We start from the raw sequence: 6,748 nt of genomic DNA on the forward strand, positions 1-6,748 counted from the left end.
AGACATTATACAAAAGAAAAGCAAAAGGAAAACTCCAGCCAAGAAGAACTATTTTATATAAATAGAACTGAAGTGGAAATCAAGCATGTTGATTTTGAGATTAGGGGATGTGTTATGAGTGATCGTTTAAAACCATAAGTCAAAAATTTAGCAATGCCAAACACGTAAAAAAAAAAAACAAGCCAACAAATCAGTTATGTTAAATTTCACAATACCTAAATTTTGGGAAAATTATAAAACTGGAAAAATAATAAATATTAAAGTTATCTTAGAAATTTTTAAATTATCACTTGATTAAGGATGAAGGATTTTTAGGGTAGCCGTCTTTTTATCTTTGTCAAAAGAAAAATAATCCAACATCCTATTACAGAAAAGAAATCATAACAATTTCGTTTATTCACCAAATGTTCCTTTCAAGTTGTTATTGTTCTCCCAGCTGCAGTTTGAGGCTTTTGTATCTTAAAATACACAAGAAAGTTGCACAGGGACTCAATAGAAACAGGAGAGATTTACTTGGTCCCAGGTTCTCCAGTGCTGTGGGTTTAATTTTTTTCTAATATCAAATAACCTAAGATTTTTTTTGAGGAAGATTAGCCCTGAGCTAACTACTGCCAATCCTCCTTTTTTTGCTGAGGAAGACTGGTCCTGAGCTAACATCCATGCCCATCTTTCTCTACTTTATATGTGAGACGCCTACCACAACATGGCTTTTTGCCAAGCGGTGTCATGTCTGCACCCAGATCCAAACTGGCGAACCCAGGGCCGCTGAGAAGGGGAACATGTGCACTTAACTGCTGTGCCACGGGGCAGCCCAAATAACTTAGATTTTATCCTATCCAGAGTAATCCTGTGATCTCCATGATATTTTTAAGGCCATCCAGAAATGAGATGAGAGTCATAGAAAGAGCTTTGTTTTTCCCTTCATTTGCTTTTTAAAATTACTCATCCTAACTTGAGTTTTCCTTATCACACATTATTTTATCTCCTGAAGTTGCTGTCCTCTCTCTCCTTGGTTCCCTCCAAATGTGGTCACCGATTTTGGCTTCAATACCCAAAGCACAATTAATGTAGGTCATTGTGCACTATAAATTTTATCAAACCTTTATGGATAGCTAAGGATAATTACTGTATCTGAAGAACTGGAAGCAAATTCAGATTGAATTGCTATTTCATGATCCCTTCTTTACAGGGGAATTCTTGTTTATTGGCCGTGTGTATTTTGAGTCCTGACCTTGTGATCTGTTGCTGGGCTCCTTCCTCTCCCATGAGCTACTCTCTCAATTACAAGTAGTTGCAAAAATTCTAATTTTCATTTCATTTTTCAGAAAAAGTCAGCTCCCTATTTCAGCCAATCATCTCTCAACTATCTTAGTTCAATAAACTTTTCTTTTATAAGAAAAAGAACCATCAAACCATTTTTCTAAATCAGAAAATTAAAACTTTCATGCTGAGAGACAATTGTGTATAATCCAGCAAAGCACAGTCAACTTTAAAAATAGAAAAGTTTTCTCACATTTCATGTGAGAAAAATAGTAAGATGAAGTAGATGAAAAGTATGCTTGAAAGACTAGTAGACTGGACATCAGTAGGCTAACAGTTTATCCAAGTTTTATAATAAGAAGTTATATGACTTCAATCATTAACTTCCCTGAGACTTAGTACCATGTCTATGCAATAAATACACAGTAACAATCTATTATGTGTTGGTTTCAAATTTACAAAGGGAAATATGAAATGTCTGACAAAAGAAGCTAATGCATCATGTTTACACCAGAAAGTTAATTACATTTTATAGACTTTACAGAACCTGCTGTGTCCATGAAACACTTTCATTTAAAGGGGGCACATTCCTGACCAGTGGAGGATGTAAAGATAGGAGCAGAAACAGAGCATCTGATCCTGATTCCAATAGCACATTATAAGAGGCAGACAGAAACCCCCCAATGGCACAATATCACCCTAGTGTTACTTTACTTGGTCATTTGCAAAACCATTTATCTTTATCCAGAAGAGGAAAACAAATTCCAGAGACAATGGGAAAAAAATAGATAATTTTTTTCTTTAATATTAGTCTTACGCAGGTAAAATGGTGACAAGGAGAAGAAATTGTAAGATGGTGAGGAAGAGCTACGACAGAAAAATTGGGAACAAATTGAGAGAAGCTTCAAGTTTCTGTCACCACAGTAACAAGGATACAGGATAAGAAGTCTTCCACTTAAGCTGTTGTAAAAAAACACACAGAATCTACGAGTCCTATAAAGATATGTCCAGAGACACTGTTGCTGATCAGAGCTTTCTCCTATGCAGCGTTTTCTCGGAGCCTTTTTGACATCTTTGTTCCTCAAACTGTAGATTAAAAGGTTCATTCTGGAAATCATATCAGTATAAAAGACAGAGAAGATTTTCCCTTCATCCATAGAACCAGCATAAGATGATTTGAGAGAAACAAATACCCCTGATCCACAGAAGAAAGAAACAGCAGTTATATGGGAACTGCAGGTGCTGAAGGCTTTGGACCTGCCCTCATTGGAAGAGATGAGGATGATGCTTGAGATGATGAAAACATAAGAAGTAAAGATGGTGAGACTCAGTACAATGATGTTGATGCCCACTGAAGTGCATACTACCAGCTCATTGACATAGGTGCTTGTGTAGACGAGATGGAGCAGAGGGAAGACATCCCATAAATAATGGGTGATGGTGTTTGTAGCACAGAAGGTGAGTCCCAGCGTGCATCTGGTGTGTGCCACGGCTCCAGAAAATGCCATCCAGTATGAACCAAGCATAAGGCTGGAACACACTTTAGAAGACAACAATGTTATACAAAAATGGATTACAGATGGCCACATAGCAATCATAGGCCATTGATGTCATCACACAGCATTCAGAAATGATGAAAAAACTGAAAAAGTAGAGCTGGGTCCTGTACCCCATATAGGAGATCTTCTTGGATTTGAAGTTAATCAGTGTAATTTTCTGTGTTATCACAAAAGAGTAACAGAGATATTAAAGACAAATTAAATAGAAAAAAGTACATGGGAGTGTGAAAATTCAGCCCAATTAGAGTTATCAAACCCATATTTCCCAACACAGTGACCATATACATTATTAGAAACAGGAAGAACAAGGGGACTTGCAGATCTGGTTGGTCCATTAATCCCAAAAGAATGAATTCAGTCTCAAAAGAGTCATTTCCAAGAGCCATTCTCCTTCAAGGTGGATCTGTGAGTACAGGAAAAATGGGTTACATTAGAGGAAAACTCAGCTCTTCCCACAATACCTTGTCCTACAAAAGGAAATATATGCTGGGAATATCTGAGACTACCCCAATCTAAACAAATAAATTCTGCCTTTACTAATATCATGATAATGAGTGATACTAATTTTCCTTTTTTAGAGCATTTATAAGCTAAATGTAGTAAAGAGTAGCATTAAGATACCCTACAGAGAGAAGGCCAGTGCTGCCATATGCAAACATAGCTGCTGAAAAATACGAGAGTAACGTGAAGAAGGAAGTATCAGAGCAAAATTTTCCTAATCTCATCTCAACATTTCTTTATTCATGTGAATCCTTTCCTCACCAGTGAAGTTGGAGGCAGCAGCCCCAACAACCTGGTGCAGGCTCTAATGCAGATGAGATTTGATGGGTGGAAATTGAAAGATTGTCTCTACTCCTAGTCTAAGGGAACAGAGTCTAGGAGAGGTTAAGTCACTGCCCCACTTCACAGAGTAAAAGCCATAAATGTAGGAAAGTCAGAGTACCACCCATGGAGAGGGAACTCACTGACTGAGAAACTGCACCCTGTGAGTCCCTTAACCACTCAGAACATTCTCTGCTCTCCCCGGAACAGATTCTTCCTCCAGTCTCACTTGAGTCTCTGAATTGCACAAAATGGGAAAGAAAGTGTCAAATCTTAGATCTTTGAAATTTCATCTCACTAATAAAGGGACATTCATAAAAATAGAATTTAGAAACTTATCACCCTTAGGCCAGAAAATCTTAGTGTTTCCTCATCATTATTATTTACTCCTATGGTCCTGGAAGGGCAATTTTAGGCTCTGAAGCTTTGGATACTTTGACTCTAAGAGGATATTGCAATAGATGTAATTTCATATATGCTCAGGAAATATTTCTGAACCACAGAGAACAATTTCTGAATGTGACTTTGAGACCTTTCAAGCTGGAGGGAAAAATAAAAAGTTTTTACTATTGTAGCACTTCCCACTTGAAAAGATGCAGATGAATGAATGTGAGTTTAATGATAGAATGCAGTTGGTTATAAACAGAGTAAAAGCTTCCTCAGTCTCTTCCCCAGGGAATAGATTCTATGTGTAAAAGGGAATTAAGGAGATTGTTTTTACATCCTAAACTATGATCTCTCTTTAATTCCTTATGGACTCTATATTTTACTCAAGTTTTCCTATCACTCCAGGGATTATAAATCTCTCAAGACAGATCTAAAATAAATTCTTGTCTCCCTCTCGTCTTCTTTACTAAAGAAAATATATTGAATTGTTCCTTTTCCTCTTCTTCTCTTGTCCTAAATGAAAAGTTCTCTGCAATGGTTCTATCTCCAGGATTCTTCATTTCTCTTTCTGTAATTTTTCAAGAATTGCAGTATCTCACTTCAACCGTTTTTTGTCCAAGGGCTATATCTGAGATAATTTAAATGTCTTGTATCCCTTCTAGAGTCAAAATTTTTAAAACCTACCAGAAATTTCTACCTGACTATTTTGCAGGGAACTTATATGTAACATTTCAATAACTGAGATCTTTATTTCTTCTCATTATAAACAAGAATAGGGGGTATGGAGTTAGAGAGTGTGTGTGTGAATCCTACTTCCACTCAAACTAACCATAATACCTTGATCAAATTACTTAATCTTTCTTCCACTGCTTCATCTTTGTGAAATAAGAATGGTAAAAATAATTTCTGTTTCAGTGGGTTGTTATGATGATTGAATGAAAGATTGTAAGTAAAATGAGTAGAACAGTGCCTGGTATGTGGTAAACAGTCAATCAAAATCACCTGTCATCATTTGTGTTCTCAAAGCTTCCAATATATTCTCCATTCTAACACTTATTAGACATTTTTGCCCTTTAATTCTGCGTTCCTCTAGAAACTATAAGTTCCATAAGGACAAATGTCTCTTCTATCTATTTTACTGCTTTTCTCATCATGCTATATATAGTGCAGAGTACATAGCAGTATTACATAAATAATTTTCTAAAAATATTATTATGCTATATATAGTGCAGAGTACATGGTAGCCCTGAGCTAACATCTGCCACCAATCCTCCTCCTTTTGCCGAGGAAGACTGGCCCTGAGCTAACATCCGTGGCCATCTTCCTCTACTTTATATGTGGGATGCCTGCCACAGCATGGCTTGCCTAGCAGTGCCATGTCTGCACCTGGGATGCCAACTGGCGAACCCCAGGCCACCAAAGCAGAATATGGGAACTTAACCACTGTGCCACCAGGCCAGCCCCTGATCTAGGTTTTAAGGCTCTAAACACCAACTTGGGGAAAAATGCATCTATAAATACTGAATAAACTACTCTGGCAATATTTTATTACCTGGGTAGAGATTACATTGATTTTTTTTTTATTTATTATGCTATAAATGAATGTTCTGTGATCTTTTCAGTACATGTTATGTTTGATGGTAAAATAAGAAAAAGAAGTGTTTTCAATATATACCATAGTAATGTAATTATTTAAAACTCAAAATAGACTTACAATTAAAACAGAATTATTATGATTTGATTTTATTTCTTAGATAATATTTCCATTAAAATATTTTCATAATCCTTAATGAAAACATTTGCTTCCTTCTGGAACATATTTTTTCTATCAGATTTTGTGAATTAAACAGCAATTACAATGAAGGATTCTTTTTTTTTTTAAGATTTTATTTTTTTCCTTTTCTCCCCAAAGCCCCCCGGTACATAGTTGTATATCCTTTGTTGTGGGTCCTTCTAGTTGCGGCAGGTGGGACACTGCCTCAGCGTGGTTTGATGAGCAGTGCCATGTCCACACAGGACTCAAACCAACGAAACACTGGGCCACCTGCACTGGAGCACGAGAACTTAACCACTTGGCCACGGAGCCAGCCCCCAATCAAGGATTCTTAATAATTATAAACATAATCTTTTTCAATGACCACAACAAAATATATTGAGTGTAAAAGTAAGTGACACAGAATTTAAATCATTTTTAAGCCATCCCAAATATACAATTGAAATCATTCAAACACTGTAAGAGCTTTTTTCTTTCATTGATAAATTTAATGTAAAACCAACTTAGAACCAATTTCACTTTTTCCTTTTAAATACTTCGAAATAACAAAGAAGCCCTAATTTGCAGAAGGCTTGCGCATTGTTAGAGCAATCATACCAGCTTAGATGTTACTAAGAGGATACATAGCTGGAAATGGACAAAGTATAGGAAATGAGGAGACAGAGACTGAGTCTTCTGCCTGGAAAAGATTCAGGATTCAATCCCTGGCCTCACATCACCACAGACTGCAGATGGATGGGTGACCACTTTACCCCTTGAGCACCTGAAATACACACTCCTCCAGCATCCCCATGGGCTTCTTGTCCACAATGGGCATTGTTCCCTCTGCACATGGCTGCTGTAGCTGGTGACAAGGTGGTGGAGCACCTCTTTGGTTGGGCTTTTTAAATGGAGCAGTGAGTGCCATTTTGTCTCATTGTTCTTGATGCTTGCCAAAGACATGGGA

The 6,748-nt window shown here is 36.9% G+C and overlaps 1 pseudogene; it reads right to left on the bottom strand.

The window, feature by feature from the left end:
- Positions 1–393: 393 nt before the first annotated feature.
- LOC103566533 (olfactory receptor 8B3-like) lies at positions 394–3,205 on the bottom strand (annotated as a pseudogene).
- Between the last annotated feature and the right edge of the window lie 3,543 nt (positions 3,206–6,748).

Source organism: Equus przewalskii, chromosome 6 (genome assembly GCF_037783145.1).
Source record: "Equus przewalskii isolate Varuska chromosome 6, EquPr2, whole genome shotgun sequence".
Classification (NCBI taxonomy): Eukaryota; Metazoa; Chordata; class Mammalia; order Perissodactyla; family Equidae; genus Equus; species Equus przewalskii.